This window comes from Dermacentor albipictus, chromosome 8 (genome assembly GCF_038994185.2).
Source record: "Dermacentor albipictus isolate Rhodes 1998 colony chromosome 8, USDA_Dalb.pri_finalv2, whole genome shotgun sequence".
Lineage (NCBI taxonomy): Eukaryota > Metazoa > Arthropoda > Arachnida > Ixodida > Ixodidae > Dermacentor > Dermacentor albipictus.
In genome coordinates, this window is record NC_091828.1 from 130921042 (window position 1) to 130929638 (window position 8597).

Sequence of the window (8597 nt, forward strand, 5' to 3'; positions counted from 1 at the left end):
GGGCTTTCAACTTAGCAATACTGACTATATACAATGAATTATCCGCGACAGAGAACGCAAGTATGTTATGTAACGTAAAATTTAAGTTTGCAGCGAAATGAACTGCGGTCCCCGCATTTGACAGTGTTACCAGGGAGGCAATCCCGTAAGTCTATTGCGGTAAAGAATAAAGAAAGACAAGATATTTGACATTGCCGACGTTCGACCAGAGAGGCGCGTTAGAGAAAAGTGTCGTATACACGACTTGGCCAGAAAGCAACGATCACGGCTGCGAGCTCGACGAGGCGCCGGCCGCGACGAGGTCACGCGAGAGCCGCGCACTTTTCGCCCGAATCCGGCGCCTAAAAAAATATAATAATAATAATAATAATAATAATAATAATAATAATAATAATAATAATAATAATAATAATAATAATAATAATAATAATAATAATAATAATAAAGAAAACCGTCCCATCCTTTACGGCTCCCGGTTTCCAGACTCCCGCGCTTGCTCCGGGCACGGCCAACTGCGCACGCTGCCAGGCACCGCTGCGCCTGAAAGCGCACTTTCCGACGGGGGTGACATGTGTCGATCGCTGGGAGCGTTGTCGTTTTCCGCGTGTGTGTTCACTTGTCGGCGTCCGAGTGGAACGACGCGGTGACGTTGAGTGCTTATTCCGAGGCAGGCGGGATGCGAATACTGTCGCGTGCGGTGTCGCGCTGGGTACGACGACAGGTCCGCTCCGACGTGCGTTGTGTGTTCGACTCATGAGGGACGGCGATGAAGTGCTAGCCACCGTGGTGTTTCGACACGTTGTGGTTGTGTCCCAAGGGTTGCATATTTTTGGGCAAGTTGGTTTGATTCAGCTGTTGGGTCTATAGTCGTTCTTCCTTGTTCGCGTCACCTGAGCGTCCCAGTGGTTCTTTCGAGCTGCGTTGGCGCCTACGTGCAGTCTCTTCCCATTCTTTTGTGTGCTTTACGTTGGTGCTTATAGTTGAATCTCTGAGCCTCCCTATTGTAATATACGTGAAATTTTGAAATGCTATCATTATGCCACGGATTGACTGATTATTACGAAGTTGTTCACAATCAAGTAGCAAAAGGACAGTTCGTAGTTAAAATCAAGGTGTGTACCAACCGGGAAAACCGGGAATTCTCAGGGATTTTGAGTAATCTAGAAAGGTCCACGGAAAACTCAGGGAATTTGTGCTTCCAATGGGAAAAATTAGCAGTACTTTTATGGAAAGGTAACGAAAGTCGCGAAATGCTGGCTCGAGTAGCAGATAGCAATGGTAACGAATGCTCTTTGACGCCGTGCCCTCTGCTGGAGGAGTTGCCTTCCCGACGCCCGATAATTCGGACGGCTTCGCGGCGCCACCACGTACCCCATGGAGTCAATGGATAAGAACGTCTGAAATTTTGGACGCGAGAACCTTTCGCCGTCCGATTTTCCGGACTCTTTGCCGTGACCGCAGGTCCGATACGGCATTAATCAGAGTACCCACCACCGCTGCCATTTTGATTACCTTGCCGCTTCGAACTGGCGCTCTCGCTCTTGCATATCCGCTCGCAGCCGGCGGCAACACTAGGCCTAGCTGCTTCGACGTTCGCTGTTAAGCTTCTTTCCCTGCGGTGCCGTGTTTTTCGTTGAAAGGATCCGCCGTTGTCAGCAATGGCACCGGATTCGCCTTTGTGGTCCTCGCGATTGGCTTCGAAGCTCGGAAAGCACGGCGCGTTGCATGAGGCCGGTTTCGGAAAGTTAGCTTTGTCTTAGTACAGCAATGCTACGTGGTGAAGCATACGCGAAAGTATTGCGGTGAAGCTTAATAAGCGATAGTAGGGGCAGTTGTTACGGGACACAATGTGTATTCCTTAACTATACACGCGTGCACCAGCCTTCTCCTGTCAAAATACGAGCATTGATATGCCTAATAAGTGTGCTGACAGGGCTTGGGAGATATTTCGGATGTGCCTGTGCCAATTTGAACGCTTAAGGGCAGTACACACATGCATTTGCTTTTGCGAACTGCTCGATCTTTCTGTTTTCGTGGCCCCCAGCGAGTCCGAAAAGTCACACGTTGACTGTAAAACTCACTAAGAGATTGCTTCAAATAGTACCTAGGGCGAACACGCGGTGGAAGGAGGACAAGAACAGGAAGGACCTACGCATTGAGGAAGGATCGGGAAAGGAACCGCGCCGCTTCTTTGAAGCAGGTTGAGCTCATAAAGTCTTAACTGACGCCGAGATGCAGGTGTCCCTCATACAAACCAAAATAAACTATTTAAAGCAGTGTAGTCCTACACTAAGGCGTTGTGCGCGGGCAGAGAGTATGTCTGGACAGTTGAGATTGACTTAATAACTGTTGAGTGACAATCTCACTTGTGACAATAATCCAATAATCATGTACAGAGAGTCCCGGTACGGTCTTGTGACCTCGGGACCGTGTTCTGCATATCCTTCTTTTTGTAATCATACTTTGAAAAATAAATAAATAAATATTTGTTTGACAAAGTTCAGGCCTAATAACAGTGAGCTTGCTCTCAGTTTATAGAAATAGCTTATATTCGAAAATTTCTGCTTCTGTATGTATCTACATTTTATTCATATTTGAGAACGTTCCACTCGATTTACAATGGGTCTTACCTTTCTTTTTTCGAATATTGTTTATTCGCTGTGCGCTTTACTAACCCCTCCCTTATGTTTTGTTTTTGAATAAAAGAAACACTGCTTCTTATTATTCACACTGGACTAAGTCGTTTTTTACAATTTTTTTAACATGCCTCCTAGAGAGTGACAGCATAGGGTCACATAGTGTCAACCCGTCTTGACATAAAACGAAGTTCTGTGTCGCTCAGGGAATATATCAAGGGCACTGATGCAATACCTGGAAAACTCGGGTAATTTGGAAATGTAAACTTGGTAGAGACCGTGAAAATGTAATGTTTAGGCTAGAATTACTCCAACTCCAATCACCGAGCGTGAGTAAATAAGGAAAAAAGAATAAGTAGGCAAGCAAAGCTTCGCTATGAGAACGAAACTGCACTTTGAGTGCCGCATCCTGGATGCAGCGCTGTACCGGCAGTGGCATTGTTCCCTCCACTCGGTTGGCGCCGCTCGTCGTGTGCTCGCGACTGTACGTCGGCGCAAGCACTGTCAGATTCGTCGGTCGTCCTACCGCTGTCAACCAGATGTAGGAGTCGTCGGACTATCTCGCCGCTGCCACCATTTGAAGGAGTTGAAGGTCGTAGAGAGGAACTCGGTGAACAGGATTTATTTACATATTAACCATTTTAAGCAAGATACATTGGCAGTCTAGCGCGACTCCCACATGGAGCCCGCGAAACTAACATACAGAAAACAGTTTACGAGCAAACAGCTCACTACTACATTTCGAGCATGCCAACGAGCACTCAGCTCCCGACGACGAGCACGACACGAGCACGCTCTAGCAGCCGGCAAACGCTGCTTATAAGCTCTCCGCTTGACGTCATAGTTCGACATCATCGTTCGGCGTCACTCTTCGAGGTCCACGTGGACGGAGTCCCAGTGGGCGGAAACGCTCCTCCAGATTGTAAACTTGCCGCCGCCCCGCAGTACGGCCCACACACACAAAGGCACACACGTTCGAGCCTACACGCACAAAGGCTGACACGTTCGAGGGCCCCGTGGACGGAAATGTTCGTGTTGCACACACACACAGGTTCCAGTGCCGCGCAGCTCTCAGTGCCGCACAGCTCTCGGTGTTGACGTCAGAGGGTTTCGTGGAACTCTGCTCCGTACCACATTCCTGAGCTGACCGCGCGCCACGTGGCTGCCGGTCATCCGCAGTTCTCGGAAGGGCGCCCCGTCTGGTGGGCTTGGAACGCGTGCAGCGGGCTGAAAGCTGGCACGTTGCCACCCCGTACGGCCATTCCTAACAGCACATGTGCCAGAAAAGCGTTTGTCGTTTCTTTCCCGATAGCGCTGGGCCTACCCAAGTACACCAATTAGGACAAACTATTGAGATTAGGAATACATAACACTATAGAAGAAGTGATCGAGGCCCACAAAACGGCGCAGATATTTCGTGTGTCCGGTGCATGGGCCGGCAGGTATACAGTCTGGACAAGCTGGGCCTAAGTCCCACAATCGCCTCGGTGGGACGAACCCCCTTGCCACAAATAGCAAGACAACAACTTATCATTAATGCTATTCCTAAAAACATGCTCCCAGGAAGGCACGACAGTCGTTGCACGGCCTGGGCAAAGCAGTTGTGGGATAAGCATAAGGACGACCACTCTGTTGCCGATGCGGCGGCGCAGGGTAACCGAAAATACGTTGTGAGCGTAGTGACCGAGAGCGGCCGCATTTTAAACGCCGCCACAGTCGTTCTCCGCCCTTGAGGCGGAGGAGACTGCGATCGCTCTAGCCATCACGAATGACTTCGTTCATACAGCCATGAGCGATTCAAAAAGCGCGACCTTAAATTACACTAAAGGCACTGTTAACAAAACTACGCAGCAAGTCTTAAACAATTATTACAATTTCTATCAAGCGGACAGACTTATCTAGTATGGGTCCCCGCCCACTCCGGAAATCCTTGTAACGAGGAAGCGCACTGCATCGCCTGAGGGTTAACAAGCCGGGAGGTGCACCACTCCGACTAGGCTTCTCCGGCTGCGGCGGTGACAACGAAATCACAAGCTTATTATAGAAATCAGACGCGCTTATCCGGCGCCTCATCGCGACCTTACCAGAGCGCAGGCCACCGTCCTTCGCCAGCTTCAGACAAACTCTTTTCTCAGCCCACATAGTCCGGCGATTATCACCAATGGGGAATTTAACCCCATATGTCAAAATTGTAACCTGAACGAATTGGCAGCACAAGACCGCATCCTCTGGGGATGTAGGGGTTCACCTCCACCCAAAACGCTCTTGCTGCAGCCCCCTCTCAACTTACCTGGGAGGCCTTACTTAATTAGGACTGCCACCGAGCTCGGAGAGAAACTGAAAATTGTCACGTGGGCCGAAGGAGTCGCTTCCCGCAGGGGCCACCCTGAGATCCCGCCATTATGTTTTTAAAGATAAGGATGTTGTAGCCACCTCTTTTCGAGCGCTTCTGTTTTCGGACGATTTCGCAGGACACGGGCGTACGACGGTGCGTCCGCGGTCAACTTCGCTCGCCTGCATAAAGTTGCGCGAGCTAAGCCCAGCGCGAGCGGCTTGCACTTAAGCTGACGCATTTAATTCTCGGATTTCTTTGTCGCACGAGCAGTGCGTGACTTTTTCTTTTTTTCCCGCAGTCTGTGTACTGGAGCGTTGAATTGGCGAATGCCCCGCACCCACCTTTTTCTTTAAATGGTTCTGGCGTGCACTTGCAAAGAAGTGAACCGAATAAAGTGGAAAATATAGGATGCGTGCAACAGAACAACTTTCAAGGAAAGTAGAACACGGGTTGATTTGCCGTATACAGAAATCGACCAATAAAGAAACGTTGAATGAATGAAATAGCGAAAGAGAGGCTGAAGAGCAGAATTCCTTAGACTCGTTCGCCAGGCTGAGGGCTTCCTTTTCACAGCCTCACGTCGGGCTGCCTTTGCGTGCCGCACTGTGTGTCGGCTATGCCTAAAGCGTTGCCCGCCCTGTATTACGTCGGGTGCTAATAAGCCCGGGAAGCATTCGCAAGCCTGTGTGACTGCGCTCGCGCTCCCGCTGTTGCTCCATAGAGAAGCCAGTGCCGAGCTTTCACTGACGTCGCCCGTGCAGCACCTTTATTGCGTCCCAGGCGTCACGTCTTCCGCTGTAGTAGTAGTAGTAGTAGTAGTTGTAGTAGTAGTAGTAGTAGTAGTAAGTAGTAGTAGTAGTAATAGTAGTAGTAGTAGTAGTGGTTGTTGTAGTAGACAAATGAAACGAGCCCGCCAACATAAAACGCAGCTTATAAGTGCGTTAGTGACAATGTTTCTTTTTCAAAAGTGCGTAGTGTGCTCTCTTTTCATGCAATATTACGGTACTGCATATTGCATACTCCCGTTACGAGCCTCTCTCTAAGTTTTGCGTATTGTACTCAATAATGTATGTCCTTATGAAAGCTCATACATTGTAAATAAATAAAAGTTCTGCATTTGGCAGCCTATCGTTGTAGAAAACAGTAAACATGCCAGCAAATGAGGGCTGTTCTGCTTCTCCATCGCTCTTTTACCGTTTCCAAGTCTTTCAGAGGCTGACAACCCCACAACACGTCTGACTTTTCTCTTTAACCAACTCTATTAGCGAGCACTGCCGAGTCAAGTTTTGCTGAGAATGCATGTTCTCGAAGCGCCGCCTTGTTTCGGTGCGCGCAAAGTGTGGCGTGCACGCGGCGGAGCTCGTGTGTACCAGAAGCGTGCAATGCTGCGGCATCTCCCCCGAGCGCCCTCTCGCGACGTCCTCGTTCTTGTCTCGCACGAAAGCCTGCGCCACGCTTTCAATCATCTCGGCGCGAGCGAGCGAGGAGGAAGCCTTTCAACGGGGCCGCGGCCATTTTCTTGCTCGGCTCGCCGCAATGCTTGGCTGGAAAATCCGCGAGCATGTCGCGCGAGCGGCATGCTTGGTGGCGTGGTCGCTGTTTCTTCTTTAGGTTGTCGTTTCCATAGTGTTGGTTGTTTGTGTGTCTGTTTTCTTTCTTTCGTTCATGCCTCCTTGGGCGATTCTGCACCAAAACACAATTCTTCTTGCCGCGTCGCGTTTGTGTACTTGGCGCATCTCCGCGATATATATATATATATATATATATATATATATATATATATATATATATATATATATATATATATATATATATATAAACGCAGTGAAGAAATAAATTGGAAGAAGAGCCGTCTCGTCTTAGTGTGTAGCTTTCGCCGTATGCCGCCGGGTGCTTCTCTTCATGTCGCTTCTTGTTTTGGGTCCGATTTCGGCCCCTCACGTCGCGTTTCGTTGCCATATCAAGGACATCGGCTCGGTTGTCCACGGCTGCAAGCACAGAAGCTTCATCCAGCGCTTTCTTCTCGCTTTGTTTCGGCTGGCTGCTACCATCGTCTTGCTTTATATATCGTGTTGCGAAAGGAGTTGCGAAATAATTTTCAGGAATTGGTCTTCTATAGATCTCATTCTTGGCATCGTCGTGTACCTTCGGAAGAAAGGAAGAAATAGGTTTTTCGAAAAAATTATTCTCGTGCTCCGATGCGGTAGGTTAGACAAGCGATGAGTCTCGCTTCCGACTCGGGGATTGGCCCACCCGCACACACCCGCGCGTGGGCTGACCGCGGGGCCTCGGGCGCCTTGACCCGCGTCCACCCCGCGTCCCGCCTTCGGCTATACGCAGTCGTGCACGGCTGCTGTACTGCCTCAAGAACGAGAGCCCCCCCCATCTGCGAACAGCACCACCTGTACGCGTTTTGCCGTTCAGAAGTGTCTTTAACTTCAATTCATCGCTTAAATCATATGCAGGTAATGTGCTCACCCGCGAGGAACCGGGTAAAGAAAATTAAGAATAAATATTTGCGACAGTTGGTCCAAGTTCATGACATAAAAGAAGCGCAAAGCGTCTCAAGAGACGCGATGGGGGGTAATGATATGAGTGAGGTTAAAGGAAAGCACTCTTGCCGCTAACATTCTGTCACGAATTCCCACGTGTCTGCGATTTATAGTGTCAGATAACCTACTCACCTTGTATGTCCTCGACTAAACACAACCGCCGCGGTTGCTCAGTGGCTACGGCGTTAGGCTGCTGAGCACGAGGTCGCGGGATCGAACCCCAGCCATCGCGGCCGCATTTCGATGGGGGCGAAATGCAAAAACACCCGTGGTTCTTAGATTTAGGTGCACGTTAAAGAACCCCAGGTGGTCGAAATTTCCGGAGTCCTCCGCTACGGCGTGCCTCATAATCAAAAAGTGATTTTGGCACGTAGAACCCCATAACTTAATTTTTTCGTCTAAACACGTTATCTGACAAATGAAATTCGGTTGGCAGCAGCGCCTACACTGTAAAAAAAATTTCTTCAGTTTACGGTCAAAGCTGTAGGTAAAACGTTGCCGGACACTTTTCCGTAAAATGAAAAACGGTGTTTCCGTAAAACGGACAGGCCGTAAAAATTATTTCCGTTAAATGGAAAACGGTGTTTCCGTAAAACGGACAGGCGGTAAAATTATTTCCGTTAAATGGAAAACGGTGTTTCCGTAAAACGGACAGGCCGTAAAATTATTTCCGTTAAATGGAAAACGGTGAGCTCTGTAGTTGTGATAACAGAATCGACCGTATTTTGCAAATAAGAAAAACGGTGAGTTCCGTAAAACGGAAATGCTGTAAATTGAGCCCCGTACTTGTGATTATAGTACATGACCGTACTTCGGTAATGAAGAAACGAGGACTTGAATGCTCGTGTTCTTGAGCCAAATTGTTTCGTTCATTGGAATAAGTTATTTTGGGCAATGAACCACCCAAGTCGTACATTAGAACGTGGATAACTTGCAACATCATTTAAGATATAGCTGGAAATGGGGCAGAAATCATAGCACACAGGAAATACACCAGACAGAACGTGCTGTGTTTGCATGTTTCCTCCTAGTGTAATTGTTTTCTACACCGCTTATTCTTCGTGTCAGTGTTGT

At 48.7% G+C, this 8597-nt stretch overlaps 2 protein-coding genes across 6 annotated transcripts in view; both read left to right on the forward strand.

The window, feature by feature from the left end:
• LOC135898265 (RNA binding protein fox-1 homolog 3-like) overlaps nt 1–8597 on the forward strand; it is a 571669-nt gene that overhangs the window by 273992 nt on the left and 289080 nt on the right. The window lies entirely within an intron of this gene.
• LOC139048699 (WAS/WASL-interacting protein family member 3-like) overlaps nt 1–8597 on the forward strand; it is a 227648-nt gene that overhangs the window by 144330 nt on the left and 74721 nt on the right. The window lies entirely within an intron of this gene.